The following is a 16,161-nucleotide window of genomic DNA, read 5'->3' on the forward strand; positions in this document are numbered from 1 at the left end:
TAGTATTGGGATGTCTTTCATAGATTCACATGCTTGAATATTCCCTGTCGTGGCAGTGGGAGTCCCACGGTACATAACATAGCAATGTAGCAATAACATAACCACAGTATAGGTAAGAAAGAACCATAGAGCTTTATAGATAGGAAAAAACATGTCACTTTTATAACATATCAAAATCATTGTGAATAGTTCAAACTCCAGCCAGTCAGGCATTAGCACCCTCCAGAATGTTCTCCTCAGAGGCTCAGGCCCTCAGATTTTCTACTGCACGTCGTGTGAAGGGAGTCTACCTGAGCTCTGCTCAGTTTGTTCTCATTTTTCATCCCAATCATTTATTTTTGTCATGTCTTCAACCAAGAAGTCCCTCTTCAGCCCCTGTGGGACATGTGGAAAACAGCGACTTCATTCGGAGGAACCTCATAAGAAGTGCACTTATTGCCTCTACCCTGAACACCAGGTAAAGGATTGTAAAATTTGAAGGACTTTCTCACAAAAGACCTTAAAGAACCGAGAGGGGCGTCTCCTTCTGTGGCTCCAGAAGTTGAAGACGATGGATAACCCCCTGTCAGATGTGAAAAGTGTTTCCTCGGTCCGGACTGCTTCATCCTTGAAGAGAGCCAGTGAGTCGCAGAAGGTTTCTCCTAAGACTAAGGTGGTGAAGAAACATCATGTTAAGTCTGCAGACCTGCCTTCAACATCAAAAGGGGTGTTTCCTACCCCTCAGAGTCTGTCTTCACCCTCTACGCCCCCGAGATCTGACTCTCAGGCGTCCAAGACACTATCGGAGCAGTTTTTGCCTAAAAAACTGCCAATCTCGTCGACTAGCCCGTCGTTGCTCCCTCCGTCGATAAGGACTTCTGTCGTCGCTTCTACAACGGCGACTTCAACTTCTTCGTCTATGATGCCAGCTATGATCCTGTCGTCGGCTACATCACCGTCGACATTGGTGTCTGCGAAGGTACGGCCTCTGTTGTCTACGGTGCCTCTGACTTCGACAGCGTCTACAAAGCATAAAAAGCATTCGTCGACGCGCACTTCCTCGTCGACGAAAGGGTCAGCTTCGTCGGCGGGGGCTTCGGCGGGGGCGGCTTCGGCGGCGGCGGTTTCGGCGACGTTAGCTCAGCGGCAACATCTCTCGTCGACAGTGTAGACGGCTGCATCCATGGATCTAGTTCCTTGAAAGCCTACAGGTTCTCTGCTTGAACACCGACAGTCTTCTTTGGATACCTTGATGCCAATTCAAACCACTTCTCATCCTCCAGCAGAGCTGTTTTCTTCTGACGCTGGTGAAGATGATTCAGAGGAGGATGACCGGTTTCGTGCTGCTCGCAGTCCCTCTGAACTTCTGATTAAATGTCAAGATTTTGATGACCACCAGGAATGAGTATTTTTCAGACCGTACCAACCAACCAGCACCGAATTTTCCCAATGGCGCAAATGCCTATGTCCCTCATTTCAAACCTTCAATTCATGCTGGATGATTATTACCGTCGTTTTCCAAACTCAGTCCAGGCCTCTCCAGCTCCACAGGCGCCTCTTCCACCTCCGCTTACTGCAGAACCGCTTTCCACGCCTTCTACATCGGCGTCACGATTACAACACCAGGTCACTCCTCATGTCATTGAGGAGGATAATGATGATGACAGAGAGGAGGGTGAGCTGAATGATAGACCCTTCCTCGCGGAATGGGACAATTATCAGATTCAAACAGTCTCCCACCACTCCAGCTCATCTTGGTTCCCCACTAGTGGACATCGGTGGAGTTCATGTGCTCATGGACAGGGCGGCAAAGAGATTTCACCTTCCTATGGTTACTAGAGAGGAGGATTGTTTCTTGTATGACTTTAAAGATCAGCCACAGAAACAAGTGCGGGCTATTCCCATCCTCGATTTTATTTGACAAGAGGGTCTCAAGCTCATGCAGAACCCTAATTCCATTCCTGCTGTCCTGTCACGACTGAATAAAAAGTACATGGCCCCTGCAAATTCGCCTGCGTGTCTTATTGCACAGCCGAAACCTGATTCCATTATTACTCAGGCAGCTCAACGTCGTGCCTGGAATCCCTCATCTCCATTATCGGCTCCTCCGGACCGCGAGGGAAGATGCCTTGAGGCTATTGGTAAAAAGTTCTCCACTGTGGCGGCAACTACGGTCCGTGCGGCCAATTCTTTAACTGTCCTCGGCCGTTATGACTGACAAATGTGGTCAGAGATTGCTTCCCTTGTAGATTTAGTACCAGAACCTTCCAAGGTTGAAGCGCTGAAAATTCTTCAAGAAGGGGAAAGGATTTCCTCTGAGATTTATTGTGCTGATGATATATATCTTCTACTGGTTTTCGACAACTTGCAGGCGCGGCAGTCCTCCGGCGGCAGGGCTGGTTAAAAGCCGCTTCTTTTTGTCAAGAGGTGCAGACGAAGATATTGGACATGCCTTATGACGGTGAATCACTGTTTGGCCAACACATCGATGATGCCCTTCAGATGATCAAGAAGAACACCGACACTGCTCGTGCTCTAGGCACTCTTCAATTTAAAAAACAGCCCTTTCGGGGAGCGAGGGGTCGTGGCTCCTCCTCTTCCTTTCAGGGAGGTTCCAATCAGTACCGAAAGTACAATTCTTTTCAAGGCCGACAACGTTACTCCTCCCAGTATCAACAATCGTACAGACAACCGCCGGCGGCCTCTTACAGGCAGTACAGAGGTAAATCCTCATATATAGATGATGGGATTCCTCCAAGAAACAATTACTTTTTCCATCTGCCATCCTTGCCACCTCCCACCCTTGCCACCTCCCACCCTCTCAAAGGTTGGAGGTCGAATCTCCCGCTTTTACTCCAAATGGTCATTTATTACTACCGATCTATGGGTTCTGGGTATTGTGCGCAATGGGCACGCTTTAGAGTTCATAAAGATCCCTCCCAATTCTCTGCCCAGAGGTCCTCCTCCTGTCCATCTGAAGGAACTTTTGGGTCAACTCACTATCTTGTTGAGAAAAGGCGCAATCAAAGTGGTTCCGAGACTACAAAGGGGCAGGGGATTCTATTCTAGGTTCTTCCTTATCCAGAAAGTCGGGAGAATGGCGACCCATTTTGGACCTTCGCTCCCTCAACCAATATCTCAAAAAGCAAACGTTCCGAATGTTGTCTCTCCAGGAGGTTCTTCCTTTACTATTCCAGGAAGAGTACATGACCACACTGGACCTCCAAGATGCCTATTTTCATATCCCGATCCTGCCCAGACACACAAAATTCCTCGATTCAGAGTGGCTGGGAGAGATTTCCAATTCAAAGTCCTTCCTTTTGGCCTTTGTTCTGCGCCCCGAGTGTTTACCAAGGTCCTAGCACCGGTGACAGCTTATCTTCGTCTACAAGGAGTAAAACTTTTTTTTTTTTTTGCAGGTCCCTCTTCCAGTCTCAGTCTCTGGGTCTGACGTTCAACCTGGAAAAGACTCATTTTGTTCCCACTCAACTCAGGACGTTCTTGGGGGCCATCTTAGACACCAAACTGGCAAAGGCCTTTGTGTCTCACGAAAGGCGTCAACGACTTTGCAACCTAGCGACCTCCCTCTGGTTAAAAAAGTCAGTTTCTGTTCCGCAGTTGAAGTCTTTCCTAGGGATGTTGTCCTCTTGCATTCCCCTAGTTCCTCACTGCCGCCTCAAAATGAGACCCACCCAGGAGGAAATCGACAAACAATGGGCTCAAGTTTCAGGTTCCTTCAACGATATAATCAAGGTCACATCTCTGATGAAGACGGCTCTGTTCTGGTGGACTCTCGAAACGAACGGCTCTTCCGATCGTCCATTTCTGGTGGACACCCCAAGTTTCACTCTCACAATAGATGCATCTCTCAAAGGGTGGGGAGCACACCTGCAGGGCCTCAAAGTCGAGGGGTGGTGGGATACCCGCCAAAGGACCTGGCACATCAACCTTCTGGAGTTACTTTCCATATATCTGATAACTACTAGTCGCAGATTCGTTCACGTAGAATTATCCCCAGCGTGAGACTGGATCCCTAAACTTTTTTGCCACAGCATCCCTGCGCGCCGGGCGACATCACGCGACTCCGCCCAGGCGTCCGCGCACGTGACGTCAGCGAGGTCACATAAGACTCGCCCCGGCGCGCCTACGTCAGTATTTTCCTGTTCTGCATGCAACGCGGATACGATCCTTGCTACAGGCCTGTTGGGGCCCTTTTTTCTATCATTTCTTTTCAGGTTTTAAGACTTGCACGTCTTGTGGGCATCTTATGTCGGCGACGGACCCTCACCTCATTTGTATGTGGTGTTTGTACGGCATGCCAACAGTTGAAGCCGAAGTCGCGGTGGGAGCGCTGGATGAAACTTCTCTCAGCGCATCTCTCCAGGTCTACGTCCTTCCCTCGGTCTGCTTCGGCGGACGGCTTCAGATACGGCCGTGGTCGTCGTCCTCTCCCTTCTCTGATGTCCTGTGAGCGTCGCTCCCTGGTGGGTAAGTGTCGCAGTTTGTCCCTGGGGGCTGGTTTACGGCCTACCGGGGACGTGGACTCTCTGCGGGTGATGCGCCCGCGTGTCGTCCTATCCACCATTTCCCGGTGTTGGGGCATCAAGAGTCCAAATGGAGACATATGCGGCGGCTTTGCAGGCCTCGCTGGCATCTCCTCCTCCTTCCCCTCCTGGGGCGTCTGCGGATCCCTCGCTCTGCGCAGGGCCCTCTGCGGCGCCGTCGGTGGCTCTGGCCCTGGTGCCAACTGGTTCGGATCCAGGCTTGGAGGATGTGGTACTGTTGGGGTGCGGCTCCTCTGGGGCGTCTCTGCCTTGCCGCAAACTCCTGCGGGGGTCCCTGTGGTGTCACGGGAGGTCGCCGGGGCTCGGGTCGCATCCCCAAGCCCCTCTCAGTCCTTTGACAAGGTGGTCCTGTCTAAGGCCGAGGTGACACCGCTACGGCGCCGGCAGCAGCTGGACTGTGCAGAGCACAGGGGTCGGTGGACCCTCCTCGTCCCGCTCCGGATTGAGGCCGAGGGAAGACCCCTCGTCCCTCTCTGGGCCCCTCTCATCCCTCCCCACAGGCGGCTGCCTCGTCGGATGGCGAGTCGGAGGTTGAATCGTCCCTGGCGCCGCCACATGGGTTGCCGAGCGATCTTCACCTCATTCTGGGCCGCGGCTGGCTTCGTGTCACTCCCCAGGCAGGTGGATGCCTCGGCGGGTGTCAGGTCGGCGTCACGCCTGCGCCGCCCCGGGGCCGGTTTGGCTCCAGCTCTACTCTGGTCTCCACTCTGGTCCCTGTTGCGGGGTGACTTGGAGGTACCTTGTCCGGTGACGCCGGCTGGTGCCGACGTCCTACCTCAAGCAGCGGACTCTACGGCTCCGTGCAGGGGGTCGTACCGCGGATTCGTCTTCGGACGCTCCTTCTCCGGAGGCAGGCTGTATCTTGGTGTTGTCCTCCCCGGAGACTGGTCGCCGTGTGGTGTCTTTTTCACCGGTGTCGTAGGGCGGCTCCCGGCCCTTCCTGAGGCAGAGGTGTTCCGTCGGAAGAGCGGCAGGTCCCTCATTTTTCGGCTCCTTCTGACTTCCAGGTCTGGCCCTTGCCTGCCCCGCTTGGGCTCAGGAAGGCCGCCTTAGTTTGCAGCCGTCGCCCGCGGAGGAACTGCTTTCTCCACCGCGGCACCCTACGTAGGCGGGTGCGGCCTTCGCTCACGCGGTGTCCACGGCTGTGGGCATTCTGCGCATGGGTGACCCGGTGGCTCACTTTCCGGCGGACCATCTATTGGAGGTCCTCCACCAGGGCTCTGGTGGGAGGGAAATCTTACTTCCCTTTGAAGGCTCGCTCCTTTCTTCCTTGACGGGGGCTTGAAGGTGTCCTGCCTCAGGGGACTCGGTGTGTCAGCATCTCCTGCACCGGCACCTCCCGGCGCTGCGAGACCCGGTGTGTCTTTCCTTCACCCCCTCAGCCACCAGCCCCCTTTTGTGGGCTGCTTTTCCCTCCCTGCCGCCACTGTTAATTCCGCCGTCCCGAGAGGCCCGCTGGCTGAACTCTTGGGGACGCAACATGTTCGCCTCGACCAGCGCAGCCCTGCGGGCCCTTAACACCTTGTGTTTTCTGGCTAGGACCGCCTCCTGTTTGTGGGACTCGGCTGAGTCTCTAGGATCTGCAGCGTCCCAGGAGTCTGGCCTGGTGGGCTTACGGCATTATGCATTGGATGGCCGGGAGCTTGCAGCGTTTATCCTCCGCTCCTCTCCGGACATCTCCGAGGTGCCGGGCCGGGCCATGGCTTCCTCAGTCGCTCTCCATCGCCATGCTTGGCTTAGGGACAGAGTATTCCCTGAGACTATGCGGGAGCGACTCATCGACCTTCCGAGGAAGGCAGCCTGTTCCATGCCCTGGCCAACACCGCCATCCAAAGACTCTTGGCAGGGCTCCTCCTCTGCCTTATCCTCCTCCTCCTCCGTCCCCTCCTCATTGACTTCTGAGTTGGGTTGATTCTGGGCCTTCTTAAGCTGGCTCTACAGTGTGTTTTCTGGCCGTTTACGTCCTTCCTTGGGACATTGGCATTGTTGGCTGCTGGACGGCCCTTGTGTTGATTGTGGGTGGTTCTGCAAGAGTTGTTGCGCAGGCTTGGCCCTGAGATTGGGCCTTCTGCTTTGCTTGGGCTGCTTGTTAAGCCTTCAGCGGGGGTGTTTTTTCCCAGTGGCTCTTTTGTTTTTCCTCTGCTGCGGAAGTTCTCCCAAAGAGGTTTCCCTTATCTTGGGACTGAATGTACCCTATATGGGATAGTGGTAGCCGTCATATGGCTTGCTCTCTGCTAGAGGGTTCTGGTCGCCTTCGGTTGCCGGTTCTCCATGGCGTTTAGGTAGGTTGCTTTTGCTTCCAGAGGTCGTGTGCGCGGCCACTTGTAGTTGTGGCCCCGGCATCACCTCCTCTCCCTGCTCCTGTCCTGAGGTCTGGGATGATCCTGTCTCCCTTGCCGGGCGCCGCCTACTCGGCCTTCCTGGGGCCTCGGGCTGTTCTTCTTGCTTCTGGCTTTGACTGCCGGCGCTGTTCTGGCTGGCAGGCTGCTTTCCATCTGGAGTGGGTTCGCCTTCTTTTCCCTAGTTTCTTTGGGGCCCTCTAGGCTTCTTCTTCTTTTCTTCTGCTTTTCCTCTTTGGGCATTGGGCGGAAGCTATGTTGCCTTGTGGAGGAGTGGGGTGCTTCGGCCTCTAAGTCCTTGCCCTTGGTTCCTCTGCTGTGAGTGTACAAGCCTCTTCAGCCTTCTTTCCCTCCTACATCCCCTTGGGGTCGGTGGGGTCCTGCTTGTGGCGGTTCCCTTGGCCTGGCAGGGGCGAGGTTCTACCTGGTCCACAGATCTGGTCCCCTGTGGGGCCCTCTGTTCTGCATTGGCTGGTTGGGTCCTTTCGCATACCCTCCTTCCCAGGGGGTATTGCTAGGGTATCTATTCTATGTGAAGGAATCTGCAGCTAGTAGTCTTTATCAGATGTACGAGTTACTTACTTTCGGTAACGATGTATCTGGTAGAGACGATTCTAGCCGCAGATTCCTTTACGGGCCCCCCGGTGGGGGGGGTTATGTCTCCTGTGAGTGTCTTCCTTGTTCTTGACGGGTGGCTCCATCTGGGGGCGGTTCATTCCTCCTTTGGAGGATGGGGTTCCGGTGCCCTGCTGCTCTGGCTACTCCAGGTTTGGGGAGGGATTGCTTTCTATCCCTGTCCTCCCTTCCCTCCCTTACTTCCATTGCTCTCCTCTGCTAAGGGTCATCTGGCCTTGTCTTGCCCTTTTCCCTTGTGGGTGGTTGCCCTCTAGTTTGGGGTGGCTTGGAGGTTTGTTGTCCCTGTCTGTCTTGGGACTGGTCCCCTTCCCTGCTCAGGATGGGGGGGGGGGGGGTGGATTTCCTACGTATGCCATGGCTTTTACGCATGTTCTTCCCTCCGGGGCACAGGGATGGGAGGTTGTCTATGTGCTGGCAGGGTGACTGCGCAGGATTCTGCTTGTTCTTCTTCGTTCCCTGCCCTTGGGTTTTGTGGTGTTGGCACTACTCTGGTGGTGTTGTTAGTCACAGTTTCTTTCCAATTTTTCTGCTCTTCGCACACTGTTCCCATGCTTCCACAGTTTTTTATCTGGTGGTTCCGCGTTGTGGTGTGGAAAAGTTCTCCGAAGAAAACTGACGTAGGCGCCCCGGGGCAGGTCTTATGTGACCTTGCTGACGTCAGGTGCGCGGACGACGCCTGGGCGGCGTCGTGTGATGTCGCCCCGCCCCCGGCACACAGGGATGCTGTGGCAAAAAAGTATCCAGATCCAGTCTCACGTCTGGGGATAATTCTACGTGAAGGAATCTGCGGCTAGAGTTGTCTCTACCAGATACATCGTTACCGAAGGTAAGTAACTCGTACTTCGGGTGCTAAAGGCTTTTCGCACCATCATCCAGGGAGCTTCAGTGTTGATCCGGACGGACAACACAACATGCATGCACTATATAAACAAACAAGGGGGCACACGGTCCATTTTGCTTTAAATTCAGGCTCAACAAATCTGGGATTGGGCAATCCAGCATCAAATCACTCTGACGGCAGTGCATGTTCCGGGAGCGTCCAACATTCTAGCGGACTCTGAGCAGGTCAACCTCTTCCAACCGCGAGTGGGAATTGCATCAACCCACACTGGATTGCATCTTTCGGATATGGGGCCCCCCGTATCTGGATCTGTTCGCAACAAATCTGAACCGCAAATGCCCGTTCTACGCAAGTTGGCTTCCCCAACCAGTCCTGCGGGAATGCGTTTTTGATGAATTGGTCAAAAATATATGCCTATGCTTTTCCGCCGATTACTCTGGTCCCCAGGGTTCTTCGGAAAATGAGGAGCGAACCGTGCCGCATTCTTCTAATCGCTCCCAGGTGGCCTCGACAAATATGGTTTACGTAACTCCTGCTCCTGTCGCAGTGCGACCAGATACTGATCCGCCCACTACCGGATCTTCTGACAATGGATCAGGGACAGGTTTGTCATCCCGATCCGGCTTCTCTTCATTTAGCGGCATGGAACCTGAGCACTATGAGTTTGCTACCTTCAAACTGCATAGAAGTTCTTGCTAATGCTAGGGCAGCCTCCACTGTGAAGACATACAAACTCAAATGGAAACGGTTCTGTCTGTGGTGTGACGCTGCTCAAGTACACCCTGTTCATTCTACACCAGATCAACTTTTGCCTTTCTTTTTACATCTAGCAAAATCAGGCCTCTCGCATTCTACTCTTAAAGTTTTTCTGGCAGCAATCTCAAAATTTCAACAGGATGGTTTCAACTCTCCTTACTCCTCCAGATTAATTCAGCAGTTCTTCAAGGGCCTTTTTCAGATGTTTCCCCCAATTCGTCGACCGCCTCCTCCTTGGCATTTAAACGTTGTATTGGCACACCTCACGAAGCCCCCATTTGAGCCAATCCAGAAGGTCGATCTCAAATTTGTTACTTGGAAGACTTTGCTGCTTTTGGATCACTTCTTCACGTCGAGTCAGTGACATTCAGGCTTTTAATATGAAACCGCCTTTTCTTCAGTTCACCAAGGACTCTGTCTTGCTCCGCACCAATCCCGCCTTTATCCCCAAAGTGCCATCTGATTTCCATCTTAATGAGCTGGTCATTTTAAAAACGTTTTTCCCCAATCCTCAGACAGCAGAGAGGACACTCCATTCTTTAGATGTCAAAAGATGTCTGAAATTTTATCTTCAAAGGATGGCTACTATCCGTAAGACTGATCAACTTTTTGTAGCCTACGGCCGGATGCGAAAGGGGCATCCAGTCACCAAACAGACTATTGCACGCTGGATATCTACAGCAATTGCTTTTTGCCATCAGCAAGCTGGGAAGCCACTTACTGCTACTGTTCGAGCGTATTTTACCAGAAAAGTTTCCTCTTCTACTGCACTGTTTGCTGGTGTACCTCTTAAACTCATCTGCAGAGTTGCAACATGGTCCAGCAGGCACACCTTTACCAAGCACTACTGTCTGGAAGCTGCTGACACAGCCGTGGGGCAAGCGGTCCTACGTAATCTCTTTAAATAAGGTGAGCCTCTGTTGCTTCCCTCCTCCTGTATACAAGGTACTGTTTTCTTCTCTATGCTTCAGTATCTCTATCATACTGTGTTTTATGATTGGTTTATATGTACCTTGCTTATCTTGGTATCACTGCTAACTACTCTTATTCAAGCATGTGAATCTATGAAAGACACCCCAATACTGGAGAAGAACAAAAGTTACTTACCTGTAAACTGTGGTTCTCCAGTATTGGTGTCTTTCATAGATTCACATGCGACCCACCCTCCTCCCCTCAGAGGCTCTCCTCTTCTGCTTGACTCTGTTGTCACTCTTGTGCTATGAAAATCTGAGGGCCAGAGCCCCTGAGGAGAGCATTCTGGAGGGTGCTAGCGCCTGATTGGCTGGAGTTTGGACTATTCACAATGACTTTGATATGTTATAAAAGTGACAAGTTTTTTCTATCTATAAAGCTCTATGATTCAATGCTACTCTATGGTTCTTTCTTACCTATACTATAGTTATGTTATTGCTACATTGCTATGTTATGAACCGTGGGACTCCCACTTCGACGGGGATATTCAAGCATGTGAATCAAATGCTACCCTTTTATGGGTTATAATATTGACAAATTGGTCACAGTATCTTGGTAAAACACTAGTGAAAGGTGTTTTTCCCCTTGCAATTGGGGTGCCGCGGCACAACTAAGCACCGAGAAGAGTAATATCCAGATGTTTCATCTTCATTGAGTCCATATGTTATGTAGGCCTGGGCATTGAATTTCGCGGAGTTGTGCAGCAGAGTTTTTTCTCTGCTCGCGAACGGTAAGTTCGCGAGCTGCCGCTGGGGTAGAATTTCTACACGAGTGGCAGGAATACCAGCACAAGAACAAAAGTTACTTACCTGTAAACTGTGGTTCTCCAGTATTGGTGTCTTTCATTGTTATGCAATAGTAATTTTTAGGATCTGCTTCAAAAACAGTAATGTCTGGGTAACCACCTACTTACGAAACCTTTTTTGGCCATTCTTAAATTTCTTAGACGCATGCCGTAACTTCTAAATGTTATTTGTAGTCAATCCATTTGCCTCGCTGAAATGCTGATCAGATGCTTTGAGTTCTCCCAGGGAGCATTGAACCAATTCACTCAGTACTTTAGGGATGGATAGCTTGCCAACTGGTGCCTGTTAGTTTTAAGAACGGGCCCTGTTAGAGTCTCTCTTTAACCTCCTTACACTCCAGTGTTTCTAACATAAGAGTTTTGAGGAGGGGCTTTCGGGGGTTAGTCTCGAAGATGAGCAAGGCAACCCAAAATCATAAACTGATGTTTACTCTGGAGTTGGCAACATTTTCCTAGAGTAGGATTTGGAAATTCCCCCACCAACCCACCGCAGGCTGGCGTCATCAATACAGTAAAATCATATCTGGTTCGATTAATAAACAGCATTTAAAACTCTTAACAATGAGGGATTAGGCCTTCAACCGTGCTCCCGAGGGACATACCATGTTTAATTATATCACAGCAAATTAAATGTGGGGTTCCTAGTTGCGCTGGACATGAGATACTCCGTTTCTTCTATAAAAAGTCTTACTTCTCTACCAGTGAGGGAACTCTCTATTTTGCAGGAGTACAGTGCTTCAGTTTAATAAATCTCATTCAACGTAGAATGTTGAGAGAAGAGGGAAGTACCACAAATAACGACCAGCAAAGTATTAAGCCTTAAAGTCCCTCTAGTGTTTTTGAGAATATTTCTACATGTGGAAATTCTGTCTCTTAAGTCAAAAATACAGATTGATCCCTGTGCAGTTTGCTGTACTTGTTCAATCCCTAAACTTGATTCCTAGTTACGTCCTTTTCCCATTGTGTTTTCCTCACCTTTATCCTTGGTTGCTGCCAATCTCGAGGCCCTTCCCTCCATTGAAGCTCCTTTCTTCATCAGCTTTTGCTCAGTCAAAAACCTGATGTCCATACCTGTACATTTCAATGCACAATCGTGGAGGCCCACATTATTTGAAAAAAGTACTTTTTCCTTGATGTCTACGACACTGCTACTGCCCACATCGTGGTTTCCACTGTAGACAGTCGGAGCCAAGCGCACCCACAACGGCCTCGGCTAGACTCCAGATCAATCTACCAAGTATCCTTCCTCTGGATTTTCATCTTAACATAAGCCGCTGCTCTATAGTTTAGTTTAGTTTGTGTGCTTATATAGCGCTTGAATCGCCCTCTAAGGGGTATCTCAGCGCTTGCGAACTTGCAAAAGAAAGTTGTCAAAGAGGGCAGGTCTAGAAGAGGTCCGTTTTCAAAGCTTTCCTAAACTTCAAGACAAACTTTATACTAAGAAAGTGGTATAAGAACCACGACTCGAATCAAGACAAAGTTGAGAGGATGTAGACGTGCTGGGGACCCAAGGAACCATCCAAGGTGAGTAGATGGGGGGGCCTCACGGAGAACGTGTGCAGTGTGGGAACACAAGCGCGTGCTCCGTACAGCTCTACATGTAAGTCGTGGTTGGATTTTTTTAACGATTAAGGACCCTTCCCAGTGGACCCTGAAGAAACCCCGTGGAAGACAGAAGGTTGGAGAGCCACCCCACCAGTGAATACCCTGGTACCCATGTTACCTACACGAGGGAAGCCGGGTGCATACATGTGAAGTGGTGTCGGAAACCACCGTTGCTTCCAGTGGAGGACTTCAGTAAAGCGTCGCTGCTGGAAGAGTAGAAAGTTTCCGGTGGAATCCGATAGTGGATTCTAGATGTGAAGTACCTGCAAGCAGAGGGGACAGTCTCACTCGGGAGTGACCAGGAGACTTGGAAAATAAATGCCCTCCGATGCCGGGTGTTGCAGGAGAGTTGACGAGGACCTTGACTCTGCAGCTGTGAGGACCAGGTGATGCTCAGGAAGGCCAGGAAGCATGCACGAGCTGTCCCACAAAGGATGTTGAGTGCTGAGGGGGTCTGTGTCCTGCGGGAGTACCAACAAGCCTTGGCAAATGCAAACAATGCAGGAGCTATAGAAGGAGCAACGTTGGGACCAGCAAGGTCCAAGGGACTCACCACAAGCAAGGGAGTCAGGGCAGGCCCCAGCAATCCGGAAAGCCCGAGAGAAACAAAGGTGACCCTCAAATGGATCCACAGTCCGGAGGCACTGGAGCTGCAAGAGGAACTTGCTCACTAAAAGATGCAGGCCACGATGCACATGATGCAGTGTGGCTGAAGATTCTGGTCACAGGAGATGCTCGAGGTTGGAACTACTTGGAGCCCGAAGATCTACTTGGAGATAAGTCAACAAGCCTTTGCAACTGCAAGTTGACGCTGTGCACAGGGGTCCGATTATTGCAACCCCCATGAAGGATGCTGGCCTCAAACTTGGTGAGCGGATAGAGCAGGCCTCGGAAGCTGTGGAAAACCATCACCTGTGTTGCAGAGCCATCCGGAGGAGCTCAGGAGCAGCAGACTGATTGACTTAGTTGCTGTGCCTGCGAATGCAGGGGAGTGACTCCTTCACTCCAAGGGAGAATCCTTCAGGTGTCTTTGATGCCCACAGGCCTTGGAAGGTTCCTGTATGGTGCACAGGCACAGATGATGCAGCAGACTGGAAGGGAGACGAAGTCAGGCCCAAACGAAGTCCAGAGTGCCCAGACGGTAGCAGAGTAGTGGCGTCTTATCTGAATCTTATCCCACAACGAATCTAGGGACCTACACCTAGGTAAGCCCTTAAGTACCCTAGGGAAAGGGTTGGTAAGATTCAGGGGAGGGTCTGGACGGCGGGGGCGAGGATCCTCCCATGTCCTTTGTCCAGTTTCGTGCTAGATATAGAGCCAATGGCTCCCATAACTGGTTTGAACTGGACTATGCACAGGGACACCAGATGTGCCCCTCATGCAGACTGAGTGGCACTGACAAGCGCACCCACCCCATCCGAATATACAAAATCCTGTCTGGGAGGTGGTCACACCTCCCTGTGACAGGATGCCTATTGTCCTTCCTTCCTCTGCTCCAGCCTGCAGGAGGGCAGAATCGTGTCTGGTCGGCAGCAACCATTTTGTGCTGTCTGGGTCAAGAAGGCTGGTACCGGGAACACAGAGCCTAACAGAGGGCTCTTCCAGTGCTTGGAATCATACCTCCCACACCTTTTACAGTGTGGGGGTGTGATTCCAACATGTTTGATACCAAACATGATCGGATTCGTACAGCTGCATTCGAGATGTTCATCGCATAATTACGCAGTGCCCCTCTATATGGTTAACACCACAGCATTTGAAAAATGGGCAGTGGACCTACAAAGCTACCAAAGCACCCTCACTGTTAATTACCCTTATTGTATTTTGTTGCTGGATAATATTTCATTTATCCTTGTGTGCACTTCTCTGTATGCACCCCCTGCCCGAAGATGTCTTCCTCACCAGATCTAATATACAAAAACAGAGCTGCACCATATATAAAATAAAGAGACAATATGTTACAATGAGGTACAAGACAATTTGAAAATGTCAACTTCTGGCAAGATCCAGTTGAGTTTCTTCACTTTATTGTAGATTGATTTGAAATTCATAAAAACATCAGCCAGTGCGTTTCGTCCGGTACAAACTTGGAATTCTTCAGGGCGGAAAAGATTTGATGTATTAATGTTAAATGACATCCTAGAGTCAGGAAACGGTCCTTGAATTTATTTTTTTGCATCAAAGTCGATATCTGTATGTTAGCACCAAGAGTGAAGAATTATCTCACAAGTTCTAGGTTGAGCAGACACCTGTAGCCAAATTTAGGAGATGTTGCAGTCCCTGCAGCTATCAAACTCCTGGTAGGATCACAGATCCTCGTGTTGTTATTCCAATGCGTGGTAGCATTAGATAAGGTGGGAAAATTAACCACCCTGCCGTAGGCACTTTGCTTGGTATCCATGGGGTCGCTAGGTCGGCTAAACAGCACGGCGTCCTCCTTGTAGTGTTGAGCCTTCTATACCGTATATGGCTGCTTCACTGTCAACCTGGGAGAATGGACTCCCTAGGCTGCAGGGGTGTCCTGCTCATGCAGGGCACCCTCTCACTTGGAACCAAGCACCCTGCCTTCAGAATTGTCTATTTTTGCCCCCTCATATTCATACTTCATCAGATGGGGGTAAAGATCTGTAACTATGCTGACCATATGCAGCTGATCTTTTCCATCAATGACTCAAACTTCAAGGAGTTTCTTAGGAACATCATGTTGTTCGTCGGGAATTGGATGAACAAAAATCAATTAAAACTAAACTTTGAAAAAAATGAAATTATCATCCCTAATAAATTATTGCACTGGACTCCTGCCCACTGGTCCCTGGAGCTAGGCCCTGCACCTATTCCTAAGAACACGATTAAGAGCCTAGGCATACAAATTGACTCTGATCTTTCTATGAGCTCGCATATCGGTTCGGTTACTTCTGCATGCTTTTTCCAACTACGGAAATTTCGGAAAATTAGAAGGTTTTTCACCAGAGAGGCCAGCATTCAAATCATCATTGCTTTGATTCTATCAAAAATTGACTATGTGAATGCAATTTATCTAGGCCTCCCGTGCAACCAGAAATACAGTCTGCAGCCGATACAAAATCAAGCAGCTAGAATCATTTACCAACAAGGCAGATGAGGTCACGTCAGGCCGTTGCTGAAGGAGCTCCACTGGCTTCCAGTAGAGCAGCGATCCATGTTCAAAACAGGATGCATCTTGTTCAAAGCTTTTCATGGCACAGGTCCCAAGTTCAAATCCTCCGGAATTCACAGATACTCCCCACAGCCCACCGTAAGATCGATGCATATGAATCTATTGCTGGTTCCTAGATTCAAACGCAAATGGACAGGAGGGTCGCATCTCTCAATACAGGGAACCCAATTCTGGAACTCCCTGCCCAACATTTTGAGACTAGAAACAGACCATATGCGTTTTAGGAAAAAGCTGAAGTCTTTGCTTTTTACCCAAGCTTACAGTTAGACACGGACATGGACTTCAATAACGCAGCGGCAAGAGACTTGATGGTGGACGTGCGCTTTAGAAATTTTCAGTAACATAACATTGCAAAGGCCAGCTATAGGGGAGACTTATAGGTTTTAAGTGCACTGACCCAAGATATAGGAAACCTATATCTTTAATAAGTGGTGCTAGCACCAACTTGCACAGGCTGCAATGGCAGG

Source organism: Triturus cristatus, chromosome 7 (assembly GCF_964204655.1).
Source record: "Triturus cristatus chromosome 7, aTriCri1.1, whole genome shotgun sequence".
Classification (NCBI taxonomy): Eukaryota; Metazoa; Chordata; class Amphibia; order Caudata; family Salamandridae; genus Triturus; species Triturus cristatus.